Consider the following 12012-nt stretch of genomic DNA (forward strand, 5'->3'; position numbering starts at 1 on the left):
CAATGTTAGTTCCAGATTACAATAAGCTAAGGGCTTCCTATAGGATGGGCCTTCCATGCACTGCTGTCCGTGTCAGCCCATCCACATCGCTGAGGCTTGCATTGATGCTAATTCAGCTGCTGTTTGAGGTCCCGACTGCTGCCTGCTGCCACTGGGGCCAGTAATATTACTTACTGTTGGAGGGCTAAAACATGGCCCCTGTGTTAGGGCCTGAACATCTGCCCTGATGTGTGAGCCTAATTTGGCCCTTAATCTGGGACCTGAGTGCTACCATCTGTTCTAAGATTTAGCAGTTGGGGCCTTATGTCTGCTCCTCTCCTGGAACACAGCACAGACCTCTCTGCTAGAGTCAAACTCAAATGTCTGTCTCAACCTTGGGTTTTACTCATTCACAAAACAAAAGAGGCAGCCAGAGGCTCATCTGAGCCAATACCTCTGCTCTAGCTGCCTTTAATGAACAGCCGCCACTTCTGCAAGAATTGGGGAGGTCATCTGGTACCCTTTTAGGATCCACTCCCAGATTCTTGCACACATTCCTCACTGGAAGTTCCAGACAAAAAGGAAAGAGAAAGAAATGGCAGTTCTGGATGGTAAGGGAATAAGCATTTATGTGGTACTTACCATGTGCCAGGCTCTGTGCTAATCATTTTTACAAATAGTGTCGTTTGCTCCTCAAAACAACCCTGTAATGTAAGTGTTATGATCCATTTTACAATTGAAGAAACTCAACCAAACAGATTAAGTGACTTGCCTAGGGTCACGGAGCTAGTAAATGTTTGAGGTCACATTTGAACTCAGATCTTCCTGACTTGAGGCCTGGTGCTAACCTAGATTATGCTTGAGGTTAGTTTGTGTTAACCAGAAAAGAAAAGTATTAAACCTGAAAATAGCTTGATTGTATTACTGATTTTAAGGAAATACAACATGACAATGTCCTATTCTGAAGTCTTTGGATGTATTTGAATCAAATCCCTAAACTTGAATTAGAAAACTATTTTTGGCCAGCATGGGAAGTAATGTTGTGGGTATGTGCCAATGATTTCTCATTCCCCTGCTTCAAGTCTTCTCTTAGCACTTCCCCTGCCAATTTGGACTTCTTGCTTGCTGGTAGCTCCCTAAGCTAGGTTCTCCAGAGGCAAGAAAGAAGGGGAATGTGAAGCTGGCAGTAGTGGAAGATGTTATTGTTACCAGAAGAACCGAAAATACCAGAGAAATTCAGAGGTTCTTCAGAAGCATATTGCAACAATAATGACCCAGTATGTGCCTCTGCTGATCTTCCATACCTCACAAAATCAACCTTTTAATCTCAGATACAAACCTAGAAAAAAACATTCCTGCTCATCCTCTTGGTGTAAATAAATTTAGAGATAACCTTGAGGACAGGTTTTTGTTTACCTGATAAAGGAGATTCAAAGAAGTTTCCAGAATTAGTAATGAGAACTGAAGACATGTACAGTAAGTGCTTGCTGATAGAAACTGCTGGATTTCTCCTTAAATGGTTGGATATTGACAATAGCACCAACAGAGTGTTTTTTCACTGTAGAGATCTGTGTATTATTCCAGCACCATTGAAATCTGCAGAAATAGCCTGGCTATCTGCCATACTTCCCATGATCAGTCAGGCACTGGAGATAAATCACCAGGCCATCTGAAAAAATCCTTGCCTTAGAATCTGTACAGGCTGCAGTGAACAGAAAAATCAAAGGGTACCCAGAAAAAACAATCCATGGGACTCACTGCTTCCTTTCAGTTGCTGCTATGGCAATTTTGAAGCAATATCTTTCACTGGTAGCTGCAGCTGTCCAGGCCTTTTACTTACAGGATCCTAGGAGCTTGCCTAACTTTCAAAATGTTCTTTTCAGAAACGTGTAATGGCTTCAGTCACATTTACAAAGTGTATGGCAGCTGGTACAACAGAGGTTTTTGTGCCAGACTGTCAGCAGTGGGTACAGTCTGCTTTCCCGGTCCCACCTCAATACCATGTGGGTGGGGTCACCATGTGATCCCATGAACTGGGCATGAAACTGGCTCATGGCTTTGAGATTTTGTGCACTAAAATCCAATCCACTTTGACTTCAAAAAGTCGTAGATGACCACCACCTCCCTTTGGAATGGCTTTCTTGACAGTCTGAAACAGAATAACTTTGGAGGAAGAGACAGAAGGCTCTGCTATGTATCTGTCTCCAAATACATAGAGAACTACTTTCTTACATAAAGAGAACTAGTTTCAGCAACCTGGGAAGGGGTCAGAAAGCTTTTTTCATTTAAGTTTAAGGGAAGAAATTTTAACCTTACAAGCAATGCCTTTTGATCTGGAAGAGCTTAAGAAAGAAAAAGCTAATTTCTTTTTAGATGATCACTGGCTTTATCTCTCAAGGGTTCAGACAGCCCCGATTCTGTAGGAAGCAACTGGTAAAGACACCATCCAAGATACCAACGATTCTCCCATCCTTTGGGTGAACCAACTCAAAATATCTGTGACCTGCTGCTGAGTAAAATATCTCTTCATTGGTATCTTAGATGGTGAGAATCAGTGAAACAGATACATTTCCTCGAAGGAGAAGAGTAAATAGCCAGCAGATTCAAGGTCAGAATAGATTATAAGAATTGTTTACTGCTCTATTAAGAGTAAGGGGTAGATATTGGAAGAATAGATGGTATTCTAACTAATGAACTGTATAAAATGCATGGAGGAAAGAGGCTTGATATTAGACTGAGCAGGGAGATGAGAACTGCCCCTACAAATCCCTCTGAAACATTGTATCCAGGTTCTTCGCCTTGTAAGGAGAATAGGAGATTGGCCAGGCCCCAGCTCAGATTAAAGAAAGTGTTACCTCTAGCCAGAATGAGACCCCAAACTGCAAATTAGAAAACAGTAAACAAGAGTGAATGAGGCTATGATAGTGGGTTCATGGACTGCAGAAGCATGGCTGACCCTATATCTACTCTGCTTCTGGTCATTGTCTCCTTGTTCCTTTTTGGCTTTTTGTCTTGTTTACCTTGTTTGTCAGATCTGTTTTCCGCAGGTTTAATACCCTCCACCTGTAGATGCCTGATTGTTTAAGGTGAGTGTCACCCCGTCTGATGTGCTGTGTCATCCCTGGATCTGGCATTGACTAAGCTCCAGATACCGGCTGAGGAACTGATGGGACCTCTTGAGTTAGGGACAGCTCTACTTCCAATCTCAGCAGGAAGTAGCTATGGAAGAAGAGATCTTCACCCCTTACCCCAAGATTTTGGACCCCATTCATTCAAGGGGGGAATGATGGGGTGCTTATGCTCAAGCCCCACCCTAAGATAATCTTTTATGTTCTTATTTTGTGTGATTCCTGTTATATTGTTATAAAGTTCTGTTGACAGCAGTTGCCTAAGATTGTTTTATACTCTTATTGTCATTGCTGTTACAATTCTGTTGATACTAGTTGCTCCATCGACATATGTAATGAATATAAAATATCTTGGGGCCATATATAATGGTAATTTAAATAGGGACATCTTTCCCATGTCACACATGGACCTATTAATGAATGGGAAAGATAACCTGCTTGGGTCACATGGAAGTCTGATTCACATGGAGCCTCTGTTGGGAGGAGCTTGCTGAACAGAATGAGGAGTGGGGAACAGGAAGGGTGGAACAGAAAGAGGCAGAGCTAGAGCAGAGCTAAGAGGAAACTGGTCAGAGCAGTCAAAGTTAGGAAGGATACAGGCAAGCAGGCTGCTGGTTAGTGAGTGAAAAAGCTTGTTTTGTGATTTTGTTTAAGGAGACCTGCTTGTGATTTGTTTAATGGTACTGGTTTGTGGGAAGCCTAGCAAGGGGAAGGCTTGGGGATGGTGGTATTCTCCACATTGTTACTGTGTGTAGATTTCTGTTACTATGATGGATTTGGTGTTCTGGTGTCTGAATAAATGTTTTGCTTTTGTCTTCCATGTGGAGAGTGTGTTGTATTTCATGATTAAGAATTGCACCATGATATTCATGGCCACTGTGGGCTCTGTGAGTATCACGTTGGCACTACACCATCTGAGGAGCATGTCACCTTGGATGCAGATTCTTTCCTCAATTACTTTGACAAGATTTTGGGCCCAGATTCTGGTGAAACAAGTTCTGATAACTTAGACAATGATCTGCATAAGGGGGAGGGAGGTCTGAATGCCTAGACAGCAGTGATGACTTAGTACTTGGAACCCAGTGCTCTGAGGGAAAGGCCCCTCCAAGAGAAACTCTAGAAACTATCAAGTCCTACATGGAACTAACCTAGCACATATTAGCATTGGAAAAAGCTTCACAACCTGGAAACAAAAGGACAACTTGACGAAGAAATAATCTCAAACTCTTGGCAGTGATTCAGATAATGATGAAACTTTGGCAGATGGTCTTGTTTTGGCAACTGTGAACCTGGTTTCAACCTGAAGTTGGTTTAAAATATCTTGGAAGTCTACCATTCCCAACCTGGACTGGCAGGACCATGCTTTTATAGACCATGGGTATGCAGCTTCCTGATAACACAGATAACAGACATACTAGCAAGTAGCTGAAAGACTAACCTGCTAGCTAATAAAGAGTCAGTCTGATTTTTTAAAAAAGAAGACAGTTTCAGTGAGGAATCTTGAGTCCCTGATACTAAGAGGCTTAGGCTTCTTTATGGTGGCCAAAGCTGGTGAAAATGTTTTCCACTAATTCTACACCCATAGCCTCCTATATTTTCAAAGAAAAGAGAAGCACATTTTCTCAACTCTTCAAGACAGTTTTGGTCATTGTTTGTTTGTTTGTTTGTTTTCCTGGAAAATTTTTTTTGTAGGTGGAGTGGGATAACTGGACACAGTTAAAATGGTTCCAGTTTCTTTGGCAACATCTAAAACATCATAGTCTGGAGCAAATTGGATGTAGTCCTTCTTCTCTCCATCAGGCCATACAGATGTCATACAACTTCTTTACAGCCTTCTTGATCTGATGCTTGTTGGCTTTCATGTCCACAATGAAGACTAGGGTGTTGTTTTCCTCAATTTTCATAGCAGACTCAGGGGTCAAGGGAAACTTAATGATGGCATAGTGATCAAGTTTATTTCTCTAAGGAGCACTTTTCCGAGGGTTTTTGGGTTACCTCCAAAGTTTTAGTGTCTTGAGTCGCTGGAAGGTGAAGGATGTTCAGATCTTTTTGTAGCTGTGGACACCCTTTCAACACCACCTTCTTGGCCTTCAAGGCCTTGGACTTGGCTGCTGTCAGCTTCCTTCTTTGCCTTCAGCCCCATCTTGGGGGAAGGGTCTTCCACAAAGTCATAGTTACACAGTGATCAGCTTTTGCTGTTTTTGTTTTTTTACATTGAAGTGATCACATATATTGTTTTCTTGTCTTGAAAGTATCATTCGTTTAAAAAGCTAAACATTGCTGTTGAGGTCAGAGCAGAGAGAGGGCTGTTTCAGTGTGAAAGAATTCACTGATGACGTTCTTTTTAGCCATTGAGAGCTTTTATTTACATGAAAGCACACGAACTTTTACTGTGGTAATGTGACTGAATAAAGGTACTGATATTTGGGTGAGGGGATGCTAGGCTTATACAGACACAAAGCTATATAGTTTATAGATTTTCAGGGTCCTATGATGGTTAAAGATTAAGAACAGGAAGATTTTAGGTTTTTATGGTTGGTTAAAGATTAAGGACAATGGGGACTCAGGATAAGGGAGACAAAAGCAATTCTTTTGGTACAAGTTAAGGAGAAGTTTTATGGTATTTCAAGATAAGGAGAAAAGGACTTTAGAACACTTTCAAGTTACAGGATGAGCTACAGAATGAGTCCCCCCCCCCCCCCCAGGAGGGGGCCTCACAAAGTATTGCAAAAGCAAACCCTTAGCCTGTAGGGTATCATTTGTATCCACATCATTGCTATATGAGCTCCCAAAGTTAATTAACCACCAAGTGCTTCTAAAAGCCTGCTTTTGTGAAGGATAAGGAAAAAATATGATACTATCTGCTCCCTGAAGTTTTTAAATCTAGATGTGGAGACAGGACCAAAACATATGAAACTCATTAGAACAATTAAAGACTAAATCTAGAGGTGCTGGGTATAAAAGTGAGAAATCAGTATGAACTGAAGTTGGTAGGAACGTTTCTTGGAGCAAATGTTGGGTAGGCCTTGGATAGATAGAGAGGAAAGAACAAAGAAGGGAAGAGAATGGCTCAAACAAAGATCCAGAAACAAAATAATCAAATACCTGCTATGTACTAGGCTCTGTGCTAAGTGCTGGACCAGGAAAAAATAAGACTAGCCTGACTGACACAGCAATCACGTCTGAGAATAAAACAGTTTTAGGCTAGATAGGTAGTAGGGAACCAAAAAAGGATGACCCAAAGAAGAAAACTAAAAAGGAACATGAAATGATCTTTTGACTTTATATAGATTGAGTTTGAGAGGACGGAATGAACCATACAAATGACCAACCATAGGTATGGAGCACAAATCTGAAGAGATTTCGAGTTCCAGTATAAATTTGAGTCATTAGTAAGGAAGTGATAGTTGAAGCCACGAGAGCCCAGAAAAAACAAAGAGCAGAAAATCATGGACAAAATCTTGTTAAATAAGGGACAGAAAGGTAGTCAGAAAGCTTCTATTAAGCACTTATATGTCTTACTTTTCTATATAGTATGGTATACATGGTAAATGATTAATAAATAAAATAAAAAATTCACCTATTTGTTCATTCATTCACCTCCTATGTGCCAGGCACTCTACTAAGTGCAAGGGATTTTAAAAAAGGTAAAAGGCAGACCCGAACCTTAAGGAGCTTACATTCTAATAGGAGTACCTGTTAGACAACAGATACATAAAATAATTATATACAAGATGTATCAGAGTACATTACAAGTTAACCTTAAAGGAAGCCTCCAGTAGTGTGGGGAATAGGAGAAGGGAAGGATGGGGAATAGGAAAGGCTTCCTGGCAAAGGTGGGGTTGGAGTTTAGTCTTGAAAGATTCTAGGGAAAATAAAAGGCAGAGGTGAAGGAGCAGGGCATTCCAGGCACAAGGGACAGACCAGGCAAGAAGATAGAGTGTCATATTAAGGCTGACATGCAAGTAGACTAGTGTAGCTGAATTGTAGAGTACATGGGAGGAAGGAAAGCATAAGATTATGAAGAGTTTTAAATGTTAGAGGACTTGATATTTTATCCTGAAGGCAAATCCTGTGTTATCTGTTTTATTGGAGAGGAGAGAAGCATGTAGGACCTTGCAAATTGGATTATCTAGCTCTTGACCTGAGTCTGGTTTACCCAAACAATCTTATTGGATAAGCAGAGTGTTGTCACTAGGACCTCTCCAATACCTTGGAATTGGTTGAAGACTCCAGAAGTCCCAGAATGTTAACTCACTTAACAGGATCTTGTCCTATTGTACGGAACCTCTTCAGTCATTTTCTTATGCTGGCAGAGTCCTAAGACATCATATTCTGATCACACCTAGTTCTGATTTCTCTGGTTTTATGAGGATATGTTATATGAAATACAAACAAAAGAGAATGATCATAGCATACAGGGCAGGTTGAAGAGTAAAGCTAATGCTTTGTCCTATGCCCTACCTGGGCATAAGGAATAGAAAGCTGCATTTGCAGTCAGGAGAAGTTTATGCCTGGCCTTTGATACCTACTGGCTGTAGGATCCTGGACAATCACTTAACTTCCAAATGCCCCCATCAACTCTAAGAATTGTAGTGCCAATCTGCATTGGTTGAATTCTCATGCCCTTGGGTTTCCAACTTTTTGGTTTCAGGACCCCTTTGTACTCTTAAAAATTATTGAAGTATTTTATAGAACTTAATAAAATAATAAAATTCATTTGTAAAAACAATGAATCTAGAATATCAAGAGAAATTATATTATAAAGCAGCAGTCATTAAAACCATCTGCTAAAGAATAGAGAGACAGATCAATGTAACAGACTAGATGAGGGAGATTCAGAAAGAATGGAACTCAATAACTCAGTATTCAATAAAGTAAAAAAAAAATTGGGGAGAAAAAAAATCCTCCTTATTTGATAAAAAACTGCTAGGAAAACTGGAGAGCAGTCTGACAGAAATTAGACCTAGACCAACACCTTCCACCATAGTCATTCAATCAATCACATTTATTAAGCACCTATTATGTGCCTGGACACTGTGCTAAGCACTGGAGCACATATTCCACAATACATTCTAAATGGATATAAACCTTAATATTAAAGATCATGCAACTAAAATTAGAAAGGAACCACGTTAGATATTTTTCACAGCTATGGAAAGGAGATGTATTCTTAACCAAATAAGAGATAATGCAAATTACAAAAGATAAAATTGATAACTTTGATTACATGAAATAGAAAAGCTTTGCATAGGCAAAGTTAATGCATCTAGTAAAAGAATGGAAATAATTGAATGTGGAAATATTTTTTGCATTCGATTTCTTCATTCTGATAGGACTTAGCATGCAAGATATGTAAGCAATAACTATATATGACTAATAGCTGTTCCCCAATACATAAGTCATCAATGAGTAGAAAAGGTCTGTTGCATCAGGGTGAGAGAAGAGTGAGAGTGAGAGAAGTTCAGCAAAGGCCATACCAACACAACCCTGGCTCCAGCAAACCAGGGGCAGGCCTTGGGAGTAATTGAATTAGCAGGAGCTGTTTCCAGAGCTCTCAGCCCACAAATGGGAAGGGGATTGAACAACTGGTCAGAAGGAAATTACAGGAATCTATTCGCTAGCACTGAGGCAGGATTGTGTTGCTTTGCTCATACTTGGATCCAGATTGCAGTCCTGGATAGTAGTCTCAGTGTGAGGAGGAGGACTAGTATAGCAGAGCTTGTGGCAGCAGTGGAGAGCAGAGCTTCTTCACAGTTCCAGGGCAGAAAAGAGTACTTGTGGTCACTCACAGACCAAAGCACCACAAGTCAGGAGAGAAGTAAACACCTCTCCTTAGATCATATCACATTGAAAGAACTGAAAACTTATAGGTCCCTAGAAGTTTCTCTGAAAACAGCTGCACAAAACCCCTGAAGTTTGGAACAGTACACCCTCCACACTGGAAGCAGAGCCCCCCTTTAACAGAGTTAAAAGTCAACTAATAGGCTGAGGAAATGAGCAAACAACAGGAAAAAAAACTGATGACAGAAACTTACTTTGGAGACAAGGAAGATCAAAACACAAACTCAGAAGAAGACAGCAAAGTCAAAGCTCCTATATCCAAAGGCTCCAAGGAAGATATAAATTGGTACCAGGCCATGGAAGAGCTCAAAAAGGATTTTGAAAATCAAGTAAGAGAAGTAGAGGAAAAATTGGTAAGAGAAGTGAGAGCGATACAAGAAAATCATAAAAGTGAGTCAACAGCTTGGTAAAGGAGACCCAAAAAATTACTGAAGAGAGTAACACCTTAAAAAACAGACTAGACCAAATGGTAAAAAAGGCCTAAAAAGCCAATGAGGACAAAAATGCTTTGAAAAGTAGAATTGGTCAAATGAAAAAGGAAGTTCAAAAGTTCACTGAAGAAAATAATTCCTTAAAAATTAGAATAGAGAAAATGGAAGTTAATGACTCCATGAGAAATCAAGGAACAATAAAACAAAAACAAAAGAATGAAAAAATAGAAGACAATGTGAAATATCTCACTGGAAAAACAACTGACCTGGAAAACAGATCCAGGAGAGATAATTTTAAGATTATTGGACTTCCTGAAAGCCATAGCTTAGACATCATCTTTCAAGAAATTATCAAGGAAAATTGCTCTGATATTCTAGAATCATAGGGGGGAAATAGAAATTGAAAGAATCCACTGATCCTGAATGAGATCCCAAAATGAAAACTTGTAGGAATATTGTAGCTAAATTCCAGAGTTCCCTGTTAGGGAGAGAGTATCACAAGCAATTGGAAAGAAACAATTCAAGTATAATGGTACCACAATCAGGATAACAAAAGATTTAGCATCTTCTACATTAAAGGATTGGAGGACTTGGAATAAGACTCCAGAAGGCAAAAGAGCTAGAAGAATGAACTGCCCAGCAAAACTGAGTATAATGCATGAGGGGAAAAAATGGACATTCAATGAATTAAAGGAATTTCATGTATTCTTGAGAAAAGATTAGATCTAAAGAGAAAATTTGACTTTCAAATACAAGACTCAAGGGAAGCGTGAAAAGGTAAACAGGAAAGAGAAATCATAAAGGAGTTTATCAAAGTTAAACTGTTTATGTTCCTACACAGGAAAATGATATTGGTAACTCATAAGACCTTTTTCATTATTAGGGTAGTTAAAAGGAATATACATAGATAGAGGGCACAGATGTGAGTTGAATATGAAGGAATGATATCTAAAAACTAAAATTAAGGGGTGAGAGAGAAATGTACAGGGAGAAAGAGAAAGGAAGAGGTAGAATAGGGTAAATTATCTCACATAAAAGAGGTAAGAAAAACCTTTTACAGTGGAGGGGAAGAAGGAGTAAGTGAAGGGGAGTGAGTAAACCTTACTCTCATCAGAATTGGCTCAAAGAGGCAATAACATACACACTCAATTGGGTATAAAAATCTATCTGACCCTACAGGAAAGTAGGGGGAAAGAGGATAAGAGAAGGGAGAGGATGGTAGAAGGGAAGGTACATTGGAGGAGAGGATAGTCAGAAGCAAAATACTTTTGAGGAGGGACAGGGTGAAAGGAGAGAGAGAATAGAATAAACAGGGGAAAATAGGATGGAGGGAAATACAGTCAGTCTTTCACAACATGACTATTTTGGAAGTGTTTTTCACGTATAACCTATATTGAATTGCTTGCCTTCTCATTTCAGGTGGTGGGGGGCAGGAAGGGAGAGAATTGGGAACTCAAACTTTGAAAAATGAATGTTAAAATTGTTTTTACATGTAACTGAGGAAAAATAAAATACTAAATTAGAAAAGAAAAAGAAAACCCAGTCTCCCACAAGTAGATACTTGGAAAAAGGAAGGGTATTTTAATTCAAAAATAGCATCGTGATATTATTATGAAAATTGTTTTGTCCTTGCAGTCCTCTGGAAAGGTTCCAAGGACCACTGTTGATTATTTCATTTTTGTCTTGTATATATAGCTAGTTTGTTCAGATTTGTTTGCTGATTGTTTCCCTAATTAGATTATGAAGTCCTCAAGGTCAGGGACTATCTTTTACCTTTCTTTGTATCCCTAGTGCTTAGCACAGTGCCTGGTACATAGTAAGCTCATAATAAATGTTTATTGGCTGACTGAATTTGAGAACCACTGTCCTATTTGAAATCAGTAGTCCAATCTAGGCTCTTATTAAAAGAAATTTCATTTTATTTTATTTCAAAGATGAGCCTTTCTTCTTTTCTCTTCCTCATCCCACCTCCCATTGAGAAAGCAAGAAAAAAAAATAATTCCTTGTTACAAGTACATATAGTTAAACAAAGTAAATTTTTGTGCAGGCCACATCTAAAAAAAAGTCTCATTCTGCACTCAGAGTGCATCAGCTTTGTCAGGAGGTGGGCAGCATGTTTCATTATGAACTCTTAAGAACTGTGCTTGTCCATGATGTTGATCAGAGTCCCCAAGGTGTTTTACATATATATTTTAATCAATTAAGATTCACATTCTCACCATGCTGCTCCATCACCTTTTGAGAACCCAAGAAAAATAAAATCAGTTAAAAAGTGGCATAGTCAATCAAAACAAATTTTCACATTATCTATGTTCTAAAAAATATTTGTCTCATTCTGCATCCTTTATTTCTCTATCAAGAAATGGGTAGCAAGTTTTATCATTACTCCTCTGGAATCCTGGTTTGGTCATTATGTTGGTACTGCTGGTCGTATGCTGATATTCTGTTGATAAATTCTGCACAATAGTATTCCACCATATCCATATACCAACAATTTCTTTATACATTCCCCAATTTATGGGTACCCCCTCAGATTCCATTCTTTGCCACCTCAAAACAGGCATAAATATTTTTGTATATCTTTAGAATTTGTTTTGCTTAGAACTAATACCTCCTTTAATCTCTCCTTC

The 12012-nt window shown here is 39.2% G+C and overlaps 2 pseudogenes; both read left to right on the forward strand.

Annotated features, from left to right (window-relative positions):
• The first annotated feature begins 1067 nt into the window (after positions 1-1067).
• LOC140517872 (protein ecdysoneless homolog pseudogene) lies at positions 1068-2492 on the forward strand (annotated as a pseudogene).
• A 1465-nt stretch (positions 2493-3957) lies between these two features.
• Positions 3958-4615, forward strand: LOC140517876 (protein ecdysoneless homolog pseudogene; annotated as a pseudogene).
• The last annotated feature ends 7397 nt before the right edge of the window (positions 4616-12012 follow it).

This window comes from Notamacropus eugenii, chromosome 1 (genome assembly GCF_028372415.1).
Source record: "Notamacropus eugenii isolate mMacEug1 chromosome 1, mMacEug1.pri_v2, whole genome shotgun sequence".
NCBI lineage: Eukaryota > Metazoa > Chordata > Mammalia > Diprotodontia > Macropodidae > Notamacropus > Notamacropus eugenii.